This window comes from Phalangium opilio, unplaced genomic scaffold (assembly GCF_054372755.1).
Source record: "Phalangium opilio isolate 3A_F unplaced genomic scaffold, DU_Popi_V2 ptg000061l_1, whole genome shotgun sequence".
NCBI classification, from domain to species: Eukaryota; Metazoa; Arthropoda; class Arachnida; order Opiliones; family Phalangiidae; genus Phalangium; species Phalangium opilio.
Window position 1 is genome coordinate 10,950,168 of NW_028324178.1, and position 10,241 is coordinate 10,960,408.

Consider the following 10,241-nt stretch of genomic DNA (forward strand, 5'->3'; position numbering starts at 1 on the left):
TAATTCCACAATTTTTCATATTCCATGGCTGCAACTCTCCAGGTAGACACAGTTGGTTGCTATTTCATTATATTAATGTTTACTTCATGTATACCAAAGTGCTAAACTAAACATGGGTGTACTAACTTCTAAATAGATTGGCTGTAGCACATCCCACAGTGCTTGGCTTGTCTCCTTTATGATATTGTGAACCGTTGTGACACCGAGACGGAATCCGTATGCTAGTGAACGTACACTCTCCCCAGTTGCAAGAAATCTTCAAGTATATTTCTTAATTAACTCCCGATAATACCGTGTTATCATGACTCGGCAGAATGTTATATACCTAAGGGTCACCGCTAATCTCTCCTCTGGTGTTATTGGTCGTCTGCCTAGTGTGTACTTCTGTATGTTTGGTGCGACAAGACTTAATAAATTGTCGAAATCTTCTGGGCACATGCGAGTAAAATTGCGAAAATACGAGTGATCGTGTTTTCTCATAGCCTTCAACTACAGGAATATTAAACTGAAAATTAATAAAACGAGAGACCCTACAGACCAAGAGAAACATTGAATTATATATCATAAACAAACTTACCAGTGTTTCGTAGTTCCCTTCTTGCTTTCTCTTTTGCCAAATGGGATGAACCCACCACCGTTTCTTTGAATATCGCGTATTATTTTTCTTCTGATTCAAATAAAGCCAATTTAAAATCAGTTTCTTTTTCAAAAGAAGCTTACGTCTTCCGACCGCCATTTTTATTGTAATTTTTTTGAGCACTCGTGGAGTCGTGGCAAATGGCGCTGGCGTTAATTTCTCTCTTCGATGAAAACACGCCACGCGGAAAAAGCTACGCAAGAACGCTTCTAGCATTTCTGGCGCGAGATTTGAAACTCGCGAAGACGACCCGCAACACGCTTCTAGCAAAGCGAGATCCATTTTCTAGCTTCGATGAAAACAGGGCTTTACGCTAGACTAGCTAGTGAACGGTTAGCCGTTATTTTCAATTTTCGAATGCTGTACAATGGAATTAGTGGAACTGGAATTCGCCGGCTCTTTTCTCTGCTGCTGAACTTGAAGATTAAATCTGATATCTTTAAAAGATTTAAAGGTAAACTTTAATTATATATAACTTTTATGTGTCATTGCATTTACTCTGACTAAATATTCACCATTATTTCTTGATTTTTAAGGTAAATAACGGCTACTTTGGCTTTAAAATTTGATGTCTAGCCAAGGCTTACGATTTTATTTTATGAAATATTTTTTGAGAGACAAGGAAACATAAAATATATCATTAAAAGGTAATGGTTATTTAACGCATGTGTTCAATCGTTGAAGTTGGTATAATAGTACGACATATTTGAATACAAATGTGGATTTTCTGATAAATAATTCCAATGAAAGTAAAGGTGCCTTAAATCAAGAGTTAATTGAAATGGATGAATTTCCTAAACTACCTCTTACTTCACTGCAAGAACTAAACTTTGTAGAAAATCTGCTGGAGGACGAAACAAATCGGAATAGAGCAGTAAGGGTTATATTTTTATTTTCTCGCGTTCAATTTATAAATATAGCAAAATTCAATTACTTCAACAGGTTAAACGTTTTCTTCCTTTGGTGTTAAAGAAATAAAAAACTGCGGTCAGAGACTCTTTGATAAAGTATTGGCTCATTTGAGTTACTAATAAAATTTAACTGGGTAGACTCAAAAACCAAATTCTCCTTTGCCGAATTTAATATCAAAAATGCTATTGTTGGAAAGAAGAGCTTGGAACTAAAATTTTTAATTTGAACCTTATTAAAAGAATTGTTTTTATTTCAGCGGCCGTTCAATTGAATTTCAAAGGAATTAAGGAATGTGAGGCTTAATTAGCGGTTAAGAAGTATTTCAGGACTCAGGGGACGGCCATGCAGAACATAAAAAAGGGCTGAAGATGGAAAAATAAACTCCATGCTGTGGAAGGTGAATCAGATAACCAATTTTCTGAAATTGATTTAACGAACATTTATCCATGTTTTGGGAATTTTTAATACTTTGCAATAAAAACTGAACATTCGTTAAATTTTGCATTATTGTACAGAAAATTTTCGCGTAAGTAGTTTTCAATTACAGTTCTATGGCGAATAATGTACACTTCCGGGTCGGTTTCTGTTAACGTCGGGGTAATTCGAGCGCAAAAAATGGCGTGATTTAATGCCGCCATTTCCTCGAGTGTGTCGGTGGCTTCTGATTCGGGTGGGCTGATTTCGGGTAAAACAGCGTCTTGATCCTCCTCCACGCGGTCCATTATGCTATGTATGTCCTGCATTTCCTGGTTGGACATCGTATACATGGGATTTTCCAGATAGAAAACCGATTCCTCTAATTTATTCTGGCTATCAGGGGTCTCCTTATCCCAGGTCGCTAGATTCGTTGGATCACATGCTGGTGAAATACGTGGAACTTTGGGCGGGGTGGACGTTGACGGTAGTTCTTCGGACGCAGGACGTTTGGTTGGAGATTTTCGTGAGTCGTGACTCTGTGTATGGCGCTTTAACACGTCACGTCTAGAAAAAACTTTGTTGCAAACCGAACATGGGAAACCGACTTTCGCGCGTTTTGCCTGCTTATGCCTATTGACGTCGCAATTCCTGGAGAACTACTCATTACAAATATCACAAATAAACATTTTAACTAATAATAAAACGATCTTTACTCTTTAAGAGGAGTAGAGACAATGATACTCGAACTATGGTCTGCCTGCTCTTTATATGATCTCTTATCTTATCTTACTTGGCGCCCGTTCAAGTTTCAGTTACAGTTTTAGGTATGGTTCTTTTATAGGTTCAAACATGCACTTTATATGTAAAACAACAACACCGAGAGGATCTTAGCCGACTATCTATAATAACCTTTGCTCCTTCATGTTTATTTAAGCGACGTTCGAGATATATTTACTTCCTGAATTATGTAGCTTGTAAGATACGAGTCGAATTAATTTTTTTAGACAATCAGTGATCAATAAATGTCGTAGGTATTTGTACAACAATATCTTTACGTTTAAATATAATTACTTCAATTTCTTCCTCTTAACTATATGATAAATAATACACAAATGTAATATTTTAGATTCATTTAAGAAAAATACGCATATAAGTTCAAATTTAGTGTTAACACAAGTTGGGAAAACCAAAATATTACCTCTCCGAGTCAAGAGGTCTACTACTACAAACTTATTTACCTAGATATGGAATTATTTCTCTTTTTTGTACTAAAATTTATAAAATATTGAAGCAGTATTCCAAGCATAGCGAATATACAGAAAAGCAGACGACATTTTAAATCCAATAAGGATAAATCTTGGACATGGAAATTAGTCAATGGGGAAAAGAACACGAAATGAAGTCTACGCTTCAGCTGTTTACCGTTCATTCTGATAGCTACATTCACAACTGGTTTGCAGTGTAAACACTATCGTCTAGTCTCACCTCAACAATATTCTTAGTTTGCCAACATGAATGTTAACGTTAAATAACACCAAAGCTAAATTGTAGCTAGACGCACTAATAGTCAATGCGCACTATAAAGAGAATAAAAAGTCTGTAGCTACTACCCGTTTACCATTAGCCCTTTTACTATTCTAATTGCCACCATGATCTTTTCTTCTATAATAAAATCTTAACCTGATTATTTAATAGTGTATTTAAATTTCGGCTCACTCTGATCCGTTGATGCCTCTTCATTTCAGACACGAAAATCAAAGCCCAGAGTTTACTTCACCTCAGGCCTCAATTATTTACTCCTTGTTTCACTAAGCCTATTACGGATGATACTTAATACACTCGCCGGAGTCTTGGTCTTAGTTTTCTTCATGAAATCACTAAACCAAGGATTATTCTATATACAGATGTAGTATAGCTTAAGCAATATGTAAACAGCCATTTCAAATAACAATATTAAAAAAAATCTTTGGAATATCAAAATGAAACAGAGCTTTAAAGCTACAAAAGTACTTAATGCATCATAATCACGAAAAATACTTCCACATATTCACTTTATATTATGGAAAAAGGGAATATTAAGGTTTTGTATGATTTCTTAACACATCAACACAAGGCTAACTGCTAACGCGACGCACTAGTGTAACAATGGACGGACACACACAGACAAAAACATAGACTGCTTTTTAACTCTTTCCGTATTAATTTTGAGTTGAGAAACAAGATTATCTTTAATATTTAAATAAATATAATTATTTTTAATTATTTTAATCTTCAATAATTAACATTAATAATAGTTAAATCGTTTAAAATAAAGTTATACCTATTATCATCTCAAACTTTGCTAATATTGACGTTTAAAGTGAAGGGTACCCCTCTTGCCCGCTTTCTTCAAATTTTGGGGTATATATACGATTCGTTTCCATTATAATAGTAAGGAAAAAGCGCAATTGCGAAAACCTTTGGTGGCCGATCCCACCTTAGGGAGGATAGACGTTTCTCGTAACCCTAGCTGATCGCCGCGTATATCCTAAAACCAAACGATGATAATGGAGTAGAAGCCAATGAGACAGATTGGTGTCGATGTGGAATAGACGGAAGACCAGTAGACGGTGGTGTTTAGAAGCCAGAATGTACAGACTGGTGTCCAAGTGGGATGGACAAAGACCAGAAGATGGTGGTGATTAGAAGACAGTATGTACAGACTGGTGTCCAAGTGGAATGGACGAAGACCAGAAGATGGTGGTGATTAGAAGCCAGTATGTACAGACTGGTATCCATGTGGGATGGACGAAGATCGAAAGATGGTGGTGATTAGAAGCCAGTAAGTACAGACTGGTGTCCGTGTGGGATGGACAAAGACCATAAGATGGTGGTGTGAGAACTCAAGTAGAGGAGCCATTTCCGTGACTGTGAAAGCAGTTCGGAAATGGCGAACACGTTTGCTCCGATTTGGAAACTGCGAACGCGGTCACGTGGGTGTAACAACAGACAGACAGACACACAGACAGACAGACAGATACGATCGTTACAGAACCTCTCCGTGACATACGTCACTCGGAGAGGTAAAAATATAATTTTTGATTTTTTTCGGACTGTTATCTAAAGCTAGATGGTTTTAAATCAAACAAACAAGGAGTGTAAACACAATAGTGGAAGCTTTAGTCTTATTCAAAACATAAATATCAATTTTAATCTCTACAATTTGCTTAAAAATGTCTTTTTTAAACCTGCCCAACAGTTTGGATTTTTCTAAAGCGATCTTAGAATCAAAGCTCATAAAATGTTTTTTAACAAAGAATAAATGTTTAATATTCTTATTAATAATAAATCAAGAGGATTAAAAAATGTCAGTTTAATTTAAGTTTTATATTGATTACACTCTACAGCTACACTACTCTTACACAAACAAGGAGTATAAACACATTAGTGGAAACAGTATTTTTATTCAAATATGAAACAATCCCGCTTATGTTTATCATCTCTGGACATTGGTAAAAATTCACTCCATTACTCCTAGGTATGCACAGGATTTTAGTCCTTTATAACTCAAATTCATCTGAGTATGTTTTAAAAATATTTTTCCTTATCATTGTGGTGTTTCGCGACGGTAAAAAATATTTAAATACGCCGCTAATAAAATATATAGTTTCAACTTCTTAATTCTTTAAGAAAAGAAATTGAAAACACCCAAGGAGTATGAACAGAGGTGTGGAAGTTTCAAAGATGGCCGCGGATTGAAAAGATGTTTCTAATTGTGTACCAACAACGCGAATGTGCCCAAAACAGGGAAACACAACCTATCACACTTACGATAGTTTCGCACTTACCAACCGTTACCTCTCTAACTGAGACAATGACACAACAAACTGAATTTGTTATTTATCCTAATTCAACTCCTCTACTCCGTCTCTATTAACATCAATGCTCGACCTATTTTAACTTTCTAGAGTTTCCATGATTAGTAATACAGTGGGCTAAATGCTTAAATACTCGCTCTATATTAACTATGAAATGTGTACAGTGTACCGACTTTATACGCAATCTTCATTACTCGTCCTATATAAACTTTGACTATATGGTTTTAGTTAGCACAGATTTTTCTTAAATAATTTAATAAATATAATTAATATTAAACATTTTCTTCGTTAGTTGTTCGCCTTATTGATCGTTACATCGTGTTGATAAAGAACAATTAAACATTCTTGAGAGACTTGACTAATATTGGCGTTTGAAATGAAGCATACGCCGGTTGCTTCGCCTCACTCAAATAGGTAGTATATAAGGGTGTCGAACTACAGCTAAAAGCAAGAACAACCGCAATTGCGAAAACCTTTGGTGGTGATCCCACCTTAGGGAGGCTAGACGTTTCTCGTAACCCTAGCTGATCGCCGCGAATGTCTTAAACCCAACGATGACGATGGAGTAGAAGCCAGGTGTACAGACTGGTGTCCAAGTGGAATGGACGAAGACCAGAAGATGGTGGTGATTAGAAGCCAGTATGTACAGACTGGTGTCCAAGTGGGATGGACAAAGACCAGAAGATGGTGGTGATTAGAAGCCAGTATGTACAGACTGGTGTCCATGTGGAATGGACGAAGACCAGAGGATGGTGGTGATTAGAAGCCAGTATGTACAGACTGGTGTCCATGTGGAATGGACGAAGACCAGAGGATGGTGGTGATTAGAAGCCAGTATGTACAGACTGGTGTCCATGGGGGATGGACAAAAACAAAGACCAGAAGATGGTGGTGTTAGAAGCCAGTGTGTACAGACTGGTGTCCATGTGGAATGGACAATTGACTAGTCAGATGAAGTAGTAGTGGTCAGTTGAATTGTGGATAGCCTCAAGTTTTGAATTTTCCGGGAACTGTGAATGCGGTCCGGAAATAGCGAACACATTTGCTTCGATTCGGAAACTGCGAACGCGGTCCCCTGGGGTGTAAGTCAATAACAACAGCCAGACAGACAGACAGACACACACGTCGAATTTAGAACCTCTCCGTGACATACGTCACTCGGAGAGGTAATTATTCAACATTTTGTGCTGATAAGATAAGGGTACGGAATTGTCTCCTGCGATAAGAGGCTTTCTACTTTAAACGCGGAAGATATGAGTGCTAGCTCCGTAGCTTATAAAGATCTGTTGATAAGAAGGTGCAAACTCCAACATTCGTGGCGCTGAGGAATTTTGCATCAAATGACAGATAAGAAAAGAGGGGAGTCATCATGAAATCGCACGCCAACTGGAGCCTTATGGCGCCACTGGGGCAGGAACCGCGCCGCTGGGGGAGAAACCGCGCCGCAGCGCGCCGCTGGGGGTGAAATGGTTAAATACTACTACTTACAAACCTTCCACCAGTTGAGGATATTCGTCGTTGGAGCCTGAAGATCATCCTTGAAGATTTTTTAAGTTCAGACCCTCTTGCTAGTTTTACGGGACGCTTGGGATAAAACGCATATATTCCGGCGCTGTCTTCACAATTAGCTAATGTTGACGTAGATGGAATAGGACTATTTTCGTAATACGTATTGAAGACATTTAGAACCATTGATTTGATTATCTTAACTTGAGGTTTGCCACAGTTTGCTTGAATGAAATCCATTTTCAATGTAGGGTCCAAAGCTAATTGTTGTTAGGGGTTATAAACAGTTCACAATTTCGATTAAATTATTATAGTTCTTGCAAGTATAGCGCACATTGAATAATAGAATAATTAACTATCATTGCAATTAAATTCAGAGCACATGGACGTAAGTTTTTCACAAAGGAACCAACATGTAAGTTTTAAGCTTCGAATATTGTGCAACGGTGAAATAAATATTGTTCTGTACCAATAGCAATCCAAAATGCATCCCTAATCGACGTCTCCTGGTATGTCTGAAGCATTCCCCTTGCAATAGTACAAGCTTCCTCAAAAACTGCGTCCAGTGTGGGATTGTTTAATTTTTCAAGAAGCCAGTGGTAGGCCGGTATTATCATGGAAATAGTGGGATATTTTGCAGAGGATATTAAATTTGTAGCCAAGTCGAAAGCCTTAAACGCATTACAAAGAAACACATCATTCTAGGATGAAAGTTTTTAGATTAAAAGCACTATTCACAATACAGAAAAACCCCTTCATTATACAAAAAGAATCTAAACATTCTATTCCTTTAGCAACAAAGATGACAATATGATCACTACGCCATTGACCTAAAGCAAATTTAGTAGACCATTCAATGTATCCCATTCGGTTTCGGTTAAAGCAAATTTTCGAAGGTCTCCGTCCGTTCGTATCATCGACTGCAAAGAGTCAAAGACTATTAGCAGACGACACAAAGTATTTAAAACCCATTTTTTTGTAAAAGGCGTATATAATATCATCAGTTGTAATGGACCTGCTTTAAATGCAGTGCTCGCGTGAGCATTGCATAAGTAGAATTCCATCGTGTTTTGACATCGAGTACCACTTTAACATTTTTAATGCCGAAAGACAGATTAAGTTGACCTAGTTGATCCTCACGCAAACCTGAGAGGCGGATTTTTGTATCTACTGTTCTTATCTGTTAAGTCATGAATCACGTATAAATAAATGGAACCCCGCCGGCAGCAATAATATTCAAAACCTTTTTAAACAACCTTAGACACAGCATTTCCAACGTTGCTGTCCGTATTAACAGTCTCATCTAATCTACCTTCTAAATATTCTTCTAAGAGAGTCAAATTTTGGTTGGGATTTAAGGCGTTTCAACAGTTCTTGTACTGACAAGTTCAAAACGTGTGCAAAGTAATGAACTCAATTTTGTGAAGTAAACCGAATTCCCAATTCTTCACTCATTTTTCAAGCTCTTCGCTGAACGTGTTATTATTAGAGGCGTTGTCCATGGTAATGGCAAGCACCTCCGAAGGCATCAGGTTAAAGGGAGTTAACGGACACAGAAGGTATACTCCAATTGTTCAAGTCAACGTTACAGTTGTAACTGTATGACATAATGACGATATACTAACATTTAAATCGAACCTTTGTATCAGAGCTACAAAGGCGTCACAAATATTTTTCCCTGTATGTCGAAATGGGAAATGAATAAACCCCATTAACTTGTTATGAAGATTGAAGTTTCCGTCGATAAAATGTCCAGTAACGCCCAAAAATGGAATTCGGTTAGTAGAGGTCCATCCATCAAGTGTGAATGACACTTGTCCAGTAACAGAATACATTATCAATGATGACATTGTTTTAAGTTATTCCACCTGTATGCATGCCCCCCGGACAATCTCATTAACTTCTATTAATTGCAAAAGTTGAATTTAAGATGTACAAAATGACTTTACCCAATTAACAATGTGGTTGAATATTACGTTTATATCTAGAGCTCGGCATTTTCTATCCATTATCCACAAATTAGTGGATAACCGATTATTTATAAACAAAGTTGTGGATATAATACGATTTAACAAGCAAGTTCTTTGGATAATTTTCGAGTATGGATAATGATAAAAGAACGTTGGTAACGGATGGATAATGCCGAGCTCTACTTATATCAGATTCGTAAACAAGAGATATACAATTACCTTAAAGGGCGGGTGAAGTGGAAAAAAAATCAAGCTATTTTTTATTGATTCTTCAACATATAATACCAGTCTGCGTAGTGCAACATCCAGGAAATAGCTCTGAATGATTTTAATATTACGTTGTTATTTTATGGATAATTTGAAATAAACCCTCTGACCAATCGCGTAACGCCCTGCCTTCTTGTTAACAAAATTCTCGTGGCAAGCTCCATGCCAAATGAAATTTATCGCGAGATTTGATAAGATTTGCGCTCGATGTGATAATCGTGGCCCTAGATGTAGAGCGTGCAACTATAAATTTGTTAACAGGAAGGTCAGAGGTCCTTATGCAATTGGTATTTCAAATTATCCATAAAATCTGAACCTAATTTGAATTTTAAAATTATTCGGAGTTATTTCCTGAATGTTTCACTATGCAGACTGGTCTTTTAAATAGTAGAAGAATCTATGTAAAATTGCTTGATTTTCCTCTTCATCATCCCTTTAAGTGGACTGTTACACAGACTACGAGCACGCTAAACCGTATTCTTCACCACTAAATCGGTGGGAGCGGTATTGATTCGAAAACCAGTTCCTTACGTAATAAAAAATACTGCTCCAAGCAAGCCACCAATAAAACCACTTTAGCAGAATTAATATCAAAGTCAACCAAGAATTTACTATAAATTATAATTACGATCATTATCTGGCTAACTTAATGACATGGTTTAAGCTGCAGGTTAA

The 10,241-nt window shown here is 37.0% G+C and overlaps 1 long non-coding RNA gene across 1 annotated transcript; it reads left to right on the top strand.

Moving 5' to 3' along the window:
* The first annotated feature begins 950 nt into the window (after nt 1–950).
* On the top strand, nt 951–1,509 carry LOC149665112 (uncharacterized). Its single transcript, XR_016368465.1, has 3 exons — nt 951–1,091; nt 1,174–1,284; nt 1,388–1,509. It is a non-coding gene; the product is annotated as an uncharacterized LOC149665112 (long non-coding RNA).
* The last annotated feature ends 8,732 nt before the right edge of the window (nt 1,510–10,241 follow it).